Source organism: Lonchura striata, chromosome 15 (assembly GCF_050655825.1).
Source record: "Lonchura striata isolate lonStrDom1 chromosome 15, ASM5065582v1, whole genome shotgun sequence".
NCBI lineage: Eukaryota > Metazoa > Chordata > Aves > Passeriformes > Estrildidae > Lonchura > Lonchura striata.
This window is the reverse complement of record NC_140717.1, coordinates 9,659,742-9,673,736: the sequence shown is the minus strand read 5'-3', so window position 1 is coordinate 9,673,736 and position 13,995 is coordinate 9,659,742. Positions and strand designations below refer to the sequence as shown.

General features: G+C 39.5%; 2 protein-coding genes across 29 annotated transcripts in view; one reads left to right on the top strand and one right to left on the bottom strand.

The window, feature by feature from the left end:
• TANGO2 (transport and golgi organization 2 homolog) overlaps positions 1 to 509 on the bottom strand; it is a 28,689-nt gene extending 28,180 nt beyond the window's left edge. Inside the window, exon 1 of one of the 2 annotated variants that reach the window (XM_021544506.4) lies at positions 292 to 509. The gene's annotated coding sequence lies outside the window, so the exon portion shown is untranslated. Of the gene's footprint in view, positions 1 to 190 lie in introns of both variants that reach the window. The other variant, XM_085592720.1, reaches the window with a different exon arrangement.
• A 181-nt stretch (positions 510 to 690) lies between these two features.
• The window catches only part of ARVCF (ARVCF delta catenin family member), a 249,299-nt gene continuing 235,994 nt past the window's right edge, over positions 691 to 13,995 (top strand). For 8 of the 27 annotated variants that reach the window (XM_085592681.1, XM_085592680.1, XM_085592679.1 and 5 more), the window contains exon 1: positions 1,319 to 1,557. The gene's annotated coding sequence lies outside the window, so the exon portion shown is untranslated. Of the gene's footprint in view, positions 768 to 852; positions 1,085 to 1,168; positions 1,240 to 1,318; positions 1,558 to 13,995 lie in introns of those variants that run through there. The other 19 variants (XM_085592689.1, XM_077787170.2, XM_085592688.1 and 16 more) reach the window with 9 other exon arrangements.

The following is a 13,995-nucleotide window of genomic DNA, read 5'->3' as shown; positions in this document are numbered from 1 at the left end:
AAAATACAGAATATATAAGGGAAACAGGGAGCGACACTGTCTTTGTCCACAGCACAGGGACATTGCTGCACCATTTCTGACACCCACGGTTAGGGAGGGAGGAAAACCACAGGAAATTATTAAAAGGAGGAACATAAATTAAACCACGATATAAAATAGAGGCGTAGGAAGCTCAAGCTATTCCGGTTACCGAAGGCTAAGCTGAGAGGCGACGACGGCAGCGCACAGACCACTGCAAACGGCGAGAAGGTCAAGTCAGACAAATCCCTGCGGATCGCGTGCCAGCATTACCTGGCTGGCTGCACCTGACGGGCCTCTGCCACAGCATTTCAGCCACCAGCTGGGCCCGCCGCCCCGGGCGAAGAGCTGTGCCGGGCGGCGCTCACTGCCGAGCGCGGGAACCGTGCTGCCGCGCAGCGGGGCGGGGGCGCGTCCCGGTGACCGCGCGGTCCGCGCCGCTCCCGCGGAGCGCACGCCGCCGGCGCGCCGCTCTCCCGCCCCGCGGGGGCCGCCCCTCCCGCCGCCCGCCGGGGGCGGGGCCGCCGCATGTGACGGACAGGTCGGCGGGCCAATGGCGCGTGGCGCGGCCGGCAGCGCGCGGCGGCGGGGCGGGGCCGCGCCAATGGCGCTCCGGTTGCCGGGCGCGATCGCAGCGGCGCCGCCCAATGGGAAAATTCGCGGCGCGGGAGGCGCGCGCTGGTTCGCGTGCGGCGCGCGGCGGTCGGCGGGCGCGCGGCCCCTCACGCCTCCCGCGTTCCTGCTCCCAGGTGCGAGTGTTGAGGAATGTGCCCCGCTTGGAAAAATAAATAAAGAAATAGAGAGATGGGCGGGCGGTGGCATCATGGGCTGGCCGGGCAGTGCGCTCCCGTTTCCCCGCGGGCCGCTCCGGTTGTTTTCCGAGCAGTAGTTTGGGGAGGGAGCGCGTTTTCCAGCCGTGCCCTTGGACGTTTTTACTTCAGGAGCACCGTCAGCGGCCAAGCCGGAGTGCGGGAGCTGGGACCCCGTGGGCCCGATGGTAACGAGCCCATGTGCTCTGTAGAAAAGGGGAATTCCCCTGTGTGCTCCAAAAATCACAGCAGAAAAGGTATATGCAAGAAAAGGGTTAATGAGTATTTCCACCTCCCCCTCCTTCCTCCCCCACCCCCCGTTGGATAAAGATGGTCTTGGATACCCTTTGTAAATAGGAATGTGGAGGTGGGAGGGGAAAATCAGCCCGGCTCCGACTACTCGGCGGCCTCGGTGGGTGAGCGGGCGGGAGGAGCTGGTGCAGCCCGGGCGCTCTCCCGGGGAACGCGCGGGGGACGGACGGGCACCCGCGGGGCGGGCGCGGCGGAGCGGCTCCTGCGCGGGCGGCGGGAGAGGAAGACAAGGGCTGACATGCTGCCCAGCGCCTGCCCAGCGCTGTATTGAAGAGCTGGGGGGGTTGCCCCTTTTTATTTTTTTTTAAACTTTTTTTTTTTTTTTTTTTTTTTTTTTTTTTTTTTTTGTGCACCACCTCCTTGAAGCCACTAGCAGCAAGGAAAATAAGCTGAGGACAGAGAAATAAAGACGGAGATGGTGAGCAGATCGCTGGGTTGGGGGGGAATGAATGAGGTCGCCGGGCTATTTTCTGTGAGGTTCTTGCACGGTGTAGTACGTTTTGGGGTGATTTTGCATCACGATTCCGTGCTAGACTTCTTTGTTTGCTAAAGGCTGCTGGTTCAGGTTTAACAGCGTTCATCAGTTTATTGTGAGATGCGCAACGAGGAGTTGATGTATGCGAATGCCTGAATTACATACGCAAGCCACACACACAAGCAAGCCCTAAACAAACCAACATTGTAATAATCCTGCAATATGATGGGCAGCTCGTGTCATGGAGGGAAGTCATTGCTCAGGTTATTTGTGGTATGCATAGGAGATGAATCTCTTTGTAGCAAAGACCAAACAAAATTAACCTATTTTTTCACACACGCGATATCCATTACACACTTAAGAGCCAGAGTTAGGGGTTATTTTTTAATTTTCGCTTTCCCTGCAGTATTGAGGTCTACGGTTAAAATCTGACGTTTGTAGAAGTTGAAAAACTCTTTGAAATGTTCACTTCTAGTGAATATGAAATAGTAAAGACTGTCTTTCGTGTTTTTTCCCTTTTTTCATGAAGGCACTTGTTCGTGTGTGAAAGGGGGAATTCTTAAAACACGCACTTTGCTTGTTACGCTGTACTGTTGTGCCTTTAGGTAGGTCACAATGCAAAACGTGATTCATAGCATGTTAAAAAAAATAACTCTAAGTTGTTTTTTTTTTATCAAGTGAAGACCTGTTATCGTTCCAATAGCTTAAACCCTAAATACAAGTTTTGCGGGGGGAGGCGGGAAACAGCCCTCCTGATTTGTATTAATGGAAATGCTTTATGTTAAAAAATCCTGCTTCTAAATGACAGAATATAGACATTGCCTGATTGTAACTTCCTGTGGATAAGGCACTGCAATCTGCTGAATACAGTAGTCCTTTAAGGCTCCATAAATTTAGACATATTTTGTTTACAAAATTGTGTAGCACTGCATGGTGCAATAGTAAAATCTGAAATTTTAGTGATTTTAGAAGTGTAGCAAGGCACTGCAAAAGAGAAAATATGCAGCCTCGTATTAAATCTCCTATGGAAGAAAAGGAAAAGGTTTGTTTGTAATACAGGGTATGCACAGCAACTAAAGTAACTGCAGGGGCTGTAGAGTTTGGAGTTTGTATAGAAAAAATAACTTGTGAACTATGCTGGGGTCTTCATCCTGCAAGGTATTTGGATGGATGATTCTTAAATTTATTTTAAGCAGCATCTCTGTCAGTTCTTCTCTGAAATATTTAAATTATATGCTCCATTAGGCAAATGGGTTTATCTTCCATTGCTTGGCTAAAGGAATGCATTTGGAAGGCAGGAACAATAGTTTGACTGCGTGGTTCATCCTTGTGCATTGTTCAGAGATCACAGTTTGCATTTTATTTGACATTGGTGATTTTTATAAAGTGGACTTTTTTATTTTATTATTATGCCATAGTTGCTGTCAAATAACTGAATTTCAATTTATAGTTTTGATGTACTATTTGGCCAAAATAGATGAAAAATAGTTCCCTTCTTTGAATTTTGTCTATTAAATTCAAAATCTCTGCAGTTGATTTCAGTATTAGAAAGTTTTTAATATTGGAAGAACCAACAAGAGCCACAAATAGAGGGAGTTTCCCATTTTGAGTTAGGACACTGTACTAGAAATGGCAAAATTCCTGCCATTTGCTTCTACTTCAAATTTTGTACAAACTGTAGTTTAGTTTAGATATCTTGTCCTGAAGACCATCTGTATGCATATTACAGTTATATAAAACTAAGCTTTTATACTTGATTTTATGTAATGCAACACATTATATCTGCAGTGCTTTTGGTGGATCTTGAGTACTGTCAGAATTGATACACTGCAAGAAAAACCTGTTAGAATTCTTGTGCTACCAAGTTTATAGTTTGTCGGTCTTAATATTTTATTGTGTGAGTATAAATCATTGACACAGACATTGTAAACAAATGCTGTAGCAGCTGAGTATGATTTTACATTTGGCTTGTGTCTTTCCAGTTTAACCAGAGTATGACAGTATTCTGTCAGGTGTGGTGCCATCCTAATAGCCATCATAGTTAACCTTCAAAGCACTTTGGTAAATTTTTTCAATTTCTTGTCTGTCTTTACAAAATAAAGAGGAAAAGGCCAACTCTAGGTTACACCAATATAAGTAGGGAAGGAATTTCACATGTGTTGCATGCAGGTACCTTATTCAGACTTCCTGTGTATCTCTGGAAATTAGCAATAAGATTTTAAAGGTTAAAATCCACCTATTTGTAGAAAAAAGTTCTTTCCGATATGCAAGACATCTAGAGTACACATGTAACTTGACAAAATATATTTTCTTCACAGAAGGGCATTAGAGGTTTCATGTGTTTAAGCATTAAAATAAGAACAGGGAGATTTTCTTAAATTTCAGGTAGGATGTGGTCTACCTGTGAGCTGAAGCAAGGCAGTAACCACCTGAGTGTCTGAGAAAAGAAGCAATCAACTTAGATAATGAAGTGACTTTTATTTCCTTCAGCTAACTTGTGTAAAACAAAGCCAACCCCAAAAAACTACTGTGCAAATATTTTGTAGATTCCCAGTTTGTTTTGGATTGCCTGTGAAATTCAAGGGTAGGAGTGAAAAGGACAAACAAGGAACTTCTGCTGCAGTCTGCTGAGGTTCTAGAGGTCTACCTTTTCTCCATTGTGACTGGTTTTGTCAACATTCTAATTACAGATAGCTTAATTTAGTAAAATCTAGTCTTTTGAAAGCCCTCTGGCATTCACAATTTCAACTAGCATTTGGTGTGTTGTCTGTAAATGGGTAATCATTTAATAGGAAGTAGACAGCATCTATTACTCATTAGTTTATTTACAGTGATCAAACAAAATAATACTTGGAGTACTGATGAAACTCATTGATTGCCACTGTTTCAGGGTAGTCTGACATTTTGACCCACCAAAATAAATGCTTTCCTTGGAATATCAGTTAATCTTATGGATTAAAAAATGTGGAAGATACCCAGTAGGAATGTATATATGGGTGGCATTTTGAAATATTTTAACCTTTTGTAGAGAATGCCTTGATTTAGTTAATGAAGCTCATGTGTAGTTACTCTAGTTACATAGAAATATATGTTCCTACAAAGAACATATATTTTCTTACAGTGTTGTCATTACTGGGAGCTTACCACTGTTGGAATGAATGTGTCTTTCTGAAAATAATGGCTCTTAACTAAGGCAGCATTATACCCTTGAAGTGACTGGCTTCATTTTTTTTAACAGGTTACTTTATCCAATTCTGTAAAAAATGGCACTGGCTTTGTATGTATGTATATATATATATATATATGTATATACATTTTTATATGTTTTACTTCATAGTTACATGGGTTTTGTTCCATCTAGATCAACATCTCTGTGAAAGACTTGATTCTGCAAGTATTAATGCTCTATATAATCAACTGATGTTAATTACCATAAGTTGAGTGATTTTTTTTACTATAGTAAAATATATATTTTGACTGTATATTTAGAAAGAGTAAAATTGTAGTATTTATATCACAAATTCCAGACTAAGTGGTCCAAGAAGGTAGTTCTCATCCACCACTTGCATAGTGGTGATGCTGCTGCTGGCAGTATTACAAGGTACTGAGATCCATTGAGAGCATATGGGCAGGGTTGTGCCTCTGTCTCACTCTCCAGTTTACATTGCACTGGGAAGACCTTTCTGTTCCTGAGCTACATGCAGTATGCTTCACCTCTTCAGATATGATGGCTTTCTTAGACAATTTGGGATTTTTGTTCCATAAGGTCCTTGACTGGGTTGTCAAAATCTTCTGTGCATGCTTCAGTTGATGTTATTTATAGTTATGCTTTTTCTGCATCTCAGAGCACATGCATTTTGTTTCAGAAGCTGCGACAGGGTTTCCATGAGATACTGTGCAGATATACACCAGTGTACCACTAATCTATTGGCTTTTGATTTGTAGGTCAGGGAGGAATTGAGATTTTGCTATCTAAGCAGTATCACCTCTTTGCTGCTTCAGTGCTTACATGACATCTAATGTTGGCTGAAAATTAAAAGGATGCTGTCAAGGTATCTCTGACAATTTCATTTTTATTATTTGTTTGCCTTGTTACTGCTCTCATAAGCCATTGCAAACTTGAAGTCTAGTGTCTTAGCAACAGGCCTTTGTCCTCCAGAACAGGTACTGTTTAGCTGTTTATGGTTTATTTAAGAGTTGTAAAGCATTTAAGCGTTTTCTGTCTTCTGAAATACAATACTGAATTACAGCTTAAACATTGCAAGCAAGTGAGAAGGAAGAAGTGAGTAAATCAGTTTGGGGTAAGTTCTGACATTTTGTCATTACAGTAAACTCAATATTTATTATTTTCCTTATTTCTTTCAGAACCTAGTAATTTGGAGTCTAGAATTAGGCATCAGTGCTTCCCTTGGACTGTTATCCTTGAGAGTGGACTTTTCAGGGGATTGGTACCAAGATCTGCATTCTGGTTGGGTATAGCTGGAATTACCTGATGAAGTAATCTGTGTAAAAATTCTTACAGGTGCAGTGATATTGAATGATTGAGGTGCTGAGCAGTAGTTTCACAGGAGCTGGGCTTTGTATATTACAAATGCCTTTGTTCTACTCTAAGCTTAGCTAACCTTCCCTTCTTATTTCTGCTCTCATAAAAGGAATGATCATGGGGGTTTTTTGTACAGAAAAATGTTGCCCTAACTTGTTCCTGTATGAAAAAGTATTTTATTAACTGATCTACATTCATTGCAATGTAAAGTCAGTGAAACTAGACCTACTATTTCCAGTAATTTAACTGCCTCTTCATCTGCACTGGTGGTGGAAATTCTACCCATGAGTTAGAATATGTCCATGGGACCTTCTTATTACAATAAATGTTCTCTGTTTAATTTGGGTTATGTAGTGATAAAATTTTAAGTAACTGCTATTCAGACTAGTGATAGAAGTGATGGCACAGACCTTTTTACTAGATTATCCTGTTGGTGGGAAAGTGTGTTGTGATTCACTATCAACAGTGTCCATGGCTACTGGATTCACAGCTTGATGAGAGCTGGATGTATATAATGAAATTTGATAGTCTAATTTTTGCAGGTTTTAAAGGGGAAAACTAACTTTTTTAACAGTATGCAAAGTAGTAAAGCTTGAAGAGATTGCCTAGAGGAATGCAGATTGCAGTGTGACTTAAAATATGGTTCATAAAGTGCCAACTGGCTTGGGGAAGGAGAATCTCAGGTGTGAGATCACTTAAGTTGGGGTAGCCACAATAACTTCAGGCATGTTGATTAGATACCTGATTTAGAGAGGGCTGCTACTTCTGGCTGTGGATTAAAACAGTGGATACAGACAGATTTCTCTGGAGGCTGATCTGGTCTGTGAGGTTGAATTAAGTCTTCTAATTGGCACTTTATGACCATCTCTCTGCTGAGTAGCAAATATGGGTATTTTATGGAGACTATTTTCCTAAAGTAGGAATTAAAAAAGCTGAAATAATTTAGCATTCCTTCCAATTCATAATCTGATGCAAGGAAGCTTCAATCATGTTCATCAGTAGAATGTCAATAACCACTCATAAGACTTTGATTCAGTTTTGCATAACAGTACCTGTAGTCTAATGGTCCCAAGATATTGAAAACTGTTAGTGTATGCAGGATCCATAAATGTGAAAGTTTTTTGGAACGTTTAAGACACATGCTCTTTTGTCTGGAATAAGGATCACATTTGAATTTATTTTATCAACTAATTTCAGGTGAAGTCTCAAACACTAAAAACTTAAACTGGCAGTGTTTTGCTTCTTTGTACCACAGGCTGGGTCATGCCATGCGAGTATAGCTTCTCATATTTTTAGACCGGTTCTTTTTTAATTCAGTGTGACAATACAAGTAGTGAGTTATTGATGACAGCTAAAGTGAGACCATTATGACTGTAATCAATAACATACCTGCATAGAATAACAACTACTACCGGGGACATATTTTGTATTGATTCAGAAATTTATGCTGTCTCCACTACACCCAGTCTGCTACTTCCATAATTTATGTAATAAAATCTCTACTTTAGAGAAGCTGTTACTAAGTTAAATACCACGAAATGATGACATATCAAGATGTAAATTACATATTGAAGATTTTACTACAAGCAGAAATAGCACTTGCTAAATTCCTGTGGGTTCTGATTCAGGACCGAGGCACTTCCTTCCTGCAGGGTGGAGGATAATGGAAGTCAAAACCGTGTTCCCTCTCCTTAAGCAGTATTTTAGAGCTGCAGGGTAAGGTGCTGTTTTTAATGTGGTGTGACTATGGGAGGTTATTGAATTGCACAATCTATAAGTTTGAAACCTCTGTAGATTCCCACATTTCTTTTTCCTATGTTTCATTGTGCTATGTTCCTGCAGGTGATAAACAGTCTTCAGCTTTTACAGACTACTTGCTATGCTGATGGTGGGGTTTCTGAATCCCAACCCATGCTCATCTATCTAGACAAGGAAACAACCACCTCATTTCATTTATGATCCCGCAAGCCACTTTCCACTGTTTCAGAAGTAGAGAAACAGTATGATAACTCTGATTTTTAGGAACATTAATATTTAAGGTTCTGAAGAACTAATGTTAAACAGAACTGAAGCTTGTTATATATATAAAAGGAACATGAGAGAATCTCAGTTACATATATAAATAAATTGATTTGGCTGAGACTTTCAGTGATCTGTTAGGGATTTAGGCCCAAATTCTTAAAGGGAATTAGGCACCTAGTGCCTGTTTAATTCCATTATATTTCTTTACAATATTGTCACTGAAACCAAAGGTTTAGGAATCCTTCCGAAAGCTTAGATTACAGGTGTATAAACTTTCTTGACTTGTTTCTTTCAGGTTTGTGTGATTATTACAGCTTTATTTTCAAATACAGATGGATTAATTTGGCGAGATGTATTGACATGTAAATTTAAAATATTGCAACTATTTTAAAAATGCACTTACAGATCAGTTTAACATAAACTGTCAGTTTCCATAGACTACTCCCAAACTTAAAGAAGCTCTGAGCATAAAACTTGATTTTTGCTGTCAGCATATGTGAGTATTTGTATACATTTGGATTTGAAAGACACAGTCATACAATGAACACAAGAATTCCATGGCCTTTCTCATCATCCTTGTTTAAAACTGTGCAGTTTTGAAGGCATTTAGTAGATCCCCAAAACCTGAGAATATAATTGAGGTACATAGCTGTGGGGAGTTTCAAAATACAGAGTTTCCATTTATACTGATGTAAACTGTGTAATTAAGTCCAATTTCCAGTTAAGGTTGTATAATTTAGAGAATATTGAACATCCACACTTGCTTCAGGCTGTCTAGTGGACTATATTGCCCACAATTAAACAGATGAATGCACAAATAAGGATAGGCATGCTTCCAGCCACTTATAGCTATATTTAGCAAATTCTTCTCATTTCCCTCTCTGTAGGAGTGTGATGTTGGTAACCTTAACATTGGCCAAGAGAGCTGTCAGTGTCTTAAGCTCTGCCCTACAAGGTGTTTTACTTTCTCATATTGTTTTGACCTTGTATTTGCTCCTTTTCTTCTGGATTAACCATTTATATATCCTAAATGAAAAATTTGCTTTGCGTTACGCATCTGAATGTAGAAAGAAGTAGAAGGTCATTCTCCATGCCACGAGGGATTAGGGAGATCTTTAAAGTTTCACAAGTTAAATGTTCTGAAATTCATTAAAGATACAACCAAGGCAGGGGAGCAATGCAGAGAAATCTCCTTTTTATGGAAATCTAAGGTATAGATTCTGTCATTTTTTACATCATTTTATGTATCACTATTTTAGGAACTATGGTGACTCAGGTTAAAATGCAGTAGCCTTTTTATGTAGTATTACCTTTAGAAAACACATAATTGATCTAAGAGAAGTCCTGTAATTGGCAATAGACATTTTAAGCATAAATAAGACTATGTATTGGCTTATTATAGATTTTGGTTTTTTGTACTACAGGCTTGCTACCTGTGCAATAATGAGTAAATACAGCTGCGTGTTGAAGATGCAGTGTTTAGCCAGAGAAATTTGCTATTGATTCTGGTAGTGAAAGAACTTAACAAGTGCCAAATGCAGATGTGTCTGTCGCAGTAATGCAGTTGGGAAGAGGAGGCTGTCGGGCAGGGGTTTTGGTGTATATGGGATTGAACTGTGTGATTCCACCAGTGATGCAGAAAACAAGGCCTGAGATGGAAGCTTTTTAGGCCTCGATTAGTTAAAGTAATGCGGGGTATAGTTTGTCATGGTGCCACGAAAATAGGGAAAGACTAATAAGAATTACAGGATAAACACAACAATTTTTTGTGAAAAGAGGTTGAAGTCTATGGTGAAAGCAGCTGGTCTCACACAGGAGAGAGGGATATTTTAACATTTAATTTTTTTTTCTTTGATGTGCTAAACCAACATATTTTAGAACTGTAAAAGTGTGAAAAACAGCAATACAGGTATTTCTGTTGTTTCAGAAATAGACAAACTGTGGAGCTGTATTGTGTAGGAAAAGTACTGATCTGACAGCTTCTGATTTTGGTTAAGTACGCAGGGATAAGGCATGTAGTGATTTGAGAAGCTTTAAATGTTTACATAGTAGTTCAACTAAGAAAACGAGAATTTCACATAGTGTCTAATTTAAATGAGCCATTTTCTGTCTGTAATCTGTTATCTGCATGTACCCATGTGACTGCTATACAGAGGATATAATTATTTTGTTTACCATTTTTAGATTGATGTGGATGGAATCAATACCAGTTACTTTGCTTTTCATTACTGAAAGCATCTGAAATGTTGACCAACCTTACCTTCCTTGTGTCAAATGGCTCACAAATCCCTTACATACACACCATTTGACCTTCTAGGACATTCTTCAAAGAACTGACAGGCTTAGCATGTCACTTTTTTCCTCACTTGAAGAAATTAAATCTAATTAGGAGGATCCTACTAATACAATGTAGATAAAGATTACAGGTGCACAGTGTGGAGTGTCCAGAATGAAAATAGCTGTAATACAGAAGCTGGGGGAGGGGGAAGACCCTGAAATAGGCTGACTTAATTATCAATCTTGTACTCTAAAATAAGATACATCAGTAGCTGCACTGATATAAAACATTTACAGCAAGTTGGAAAATTCTATTGGGGAAAAAATCTCCCAAGGCATTTTCTTCTAGACAATATAAAATGAGAAAGACATTATGCACAAATGCAACAGTACCACAGTTTTAGTATTAGTGATTAACACCTGATATTTATTTCCCTTTTCTTCTCTCAGGTGTGGTTTGACTGAGTACACCTGAATACCTAAGTGCTTTAAGGGTGGAAGCATGAACAGAATTGACTTCTCCTTGGGAAACCTTTCACATTTCACTGGCTGTTAACGTTGTCCTTCTTACAGCAAATGTCACTTGAGACTTCTGTAATAGATAATGAAAAATATGCTTGTGCATGCTTGTCATTTCACATGAAATCAAGTGACTGATTTCTGATAGAAATCTCAAGAGCATTGAGTTCATACAGGTTCCTCACAGATCCCCCTCAGAATAAGTGGTTTTGGAACATATTTTTTGAGGCAAGGAGTATTAATAGTAGATTATCTGAGAAACTGAGAAGCTTTGATGCTATGAAATTGCATGCTATGAAATGGAGAGAAACTTACCAAGAATGTACAAGACAAAATCCAGCTGGTTTAAAGTAGGCGTAATATCTAGGACTAAAAAAAATGTATACTTGTTTTGTGTGTCCTTGTGTGACTGGGGAATTTAGAGCAGTCATTGGAAGATGAAGGAATCCAACTCTCTGCATTATTGGACCCAGAGGCCATCCTGTGATTACTAATGCATGCAGGCATGGTCAATAAATTTTATGGTTATACATCTCATTGTCATTTTTGGAGCTCATTGATTTAAGCAGCTTGTGCTTATCAAGAATATTACAGCAGGCAGCACAGCATCGTATGCTGACAGGTACAAAGTGGAGGAGTCTTATTCAATCAAAACTGAAGAAAAATTTGCTGTTAAGTGTGAACTGAATGCTGGAGCAAGTTGGCCAGAGATGGTAGAGATCATGTTTCTGGAGATTTTCTACACCTGAGTGGAAAAGATCCTGAGCAACTTGCTCAAATTGACTATGCTTTGAGTAGGAGAGTTGCCAGGTGCTATCCAAGGGTATTTCCAGTCTCAGCTGTTCTGTTTACTGTGCAGGAACCAGAAGGTAGTTCCAGGGTTGCAGGACAATATCCCTTTATGTTTCTCACCAGTGGGGATAAGGCATCAGTCAAATCTCCCTTTTCCAGTGCTGGCTGTGAAGGGGGAGGTGGATGGACAGAGGTGAGTGAGGCTGGGATGTGGCTGCAGGTCTGAGGGCACCATTAGCAGCTGCATTTATGAGACCGCAATTTGTGATTTTAACCAACTTGGTTGTATCTATTTAAATTAACATTTAAGGTCAAACTTCTGCCATTAGTGCCATAAAGAATTTTAAGAGGTTTATTCAAATTTAATGCTTCCAGTGTAACTTTTTACAGCTGGCTTCAAAGCATATTGACTTACATTGAACATAATCTCCTAATGAGTTTTTGTTTTTGCCAGGAGATACATGTTTCTTCCATTATCTTGTTTGCTTCTATTTTCTACTTTGTGAGTAATATTTGCAATTACTTTTCTACAGTACCATGTTGGTAACAGCAGCAGGAAGCCATAGTTAGCTCAGCTGGAACATTTTGGCCTCTGGAGTTCTTGTTACTGCATTCAGAGTAAGAAATAACCGCCTGCTTATCTTAGTGGCATTTGGATACTCTCAGACCCTTTTTTGTTCAATATTTCTTTATTAGTTAGACTTAAGACAACTGGTAGGAATAGTAAATCCAAGTTGATTGTAACAGATATTGTCTGACATTGGCATGTCTGTAACTAGGAAGATGAAAACTGTGTGCAGTAAATATTTGGACAAGCTCAAAGAAGTTGCTAAAATAATTCTTAATTGTCCTGCCAGCTAGACTGGACAAACAAAGTGAAAATTATTTGCTTTAATCTGTGCACATTTTTGAAGAGCCTCAAAATTGCTGTGATGGTGTATTGAGCTGTATGTCTGCTCAGTGCTTTTGTGGACATATTTCATGTTACCTGTAACTTTCATCAGAGCAGTGTTCCTGTGGGGAACATGTCCTGTGGCTATTGTGGGACTGGGAGAGCTGTGCTCAGTTTACACCTCAACAACTGGTCTGCATTAAAGCACCTTGAAGACATATTTGTAATATTAAAATAAAGGTGCATAGCCTTTGTTTAAAATCCTGTCTCTTTGGAAGCAGGTTACCTAATGAGCATGTTTTACTCATCTCATGGGGACAAAGCCTTAGCTATTAAATTTGTGGCAGCAAAATGAAACAATTTTTGAACCAAGTCATCATTTTCAGCATCAATAGAAGGTGATGCCCTTGTCAGCTGGCATTGGTTCAGCATAAGGTTCCAGTCTGAATTGGCTGTGTTATGCTTCGAGCTGCTCTTTAAGAGACCTTCACCCTTCTCTCTGTTTGGAGCTGCTGCCATGGTGGGTCTATTGAATATTTATAAGTAACTATTGCGAGACTCCTTCCTGCAGTCACAGTGTAGACTCGTTAGTTCCCGTCTGGCAGAGTGAAGCTTGTTCAGGCTCATGACAGACTCTACTTCCATAATTTCTTCTCTGCTTACTGTTGTGTGTTAAGCCACGATACTGATTTGAGCTCAAAATACAGCTCCACTTGTACTACTACAGCAGTTTCAAGATTGGCTTGGTTCCTGAGAAATTCAGACCTTGCGGGACCTGGAGTTTGGCAGACTAAACTTTTTAAACAAGGGTACTAGTGAAGGCTGGAAAGCTTGTTCTCTTGCTCTGCTGCTTGATTTAACAAATGTTTTACTGAGCTGTGTAGAGAGATATCCAAAATCACACTGAATCCACACCCTTTGCAATTTTAAGAATTGACATTGCAAAAAGTTAGGGATCTGTTTTAATATTAGGTGATTGTTCTTATCAAAAGTTTTTACAGTACACTTGAATTTCTCTTCCCATTAACATCTTCAGATGCTGAAAAGAGATGAATTTTTAATCAAATGTAAATTATGAGAACGTCAAACACTTTTTTAACAAATTTGCTAATAAAATATAAAAAGTTATACATAAATGTGCATTATGGATAATTATAATTTATTCCTGAAATCTTCTTAGAACCATGTGTAGTAGCAGGGTATCCAGATTTTTACGTCAAGTGATACCTTGATTTATTGAAAATTTACATTAAATCAGCTTACTGTCAACTTTTGTTTTACTTACATCATCATCAAGAAATTCGCTGATTATTTACTTTTTTTTAAACAGACCATA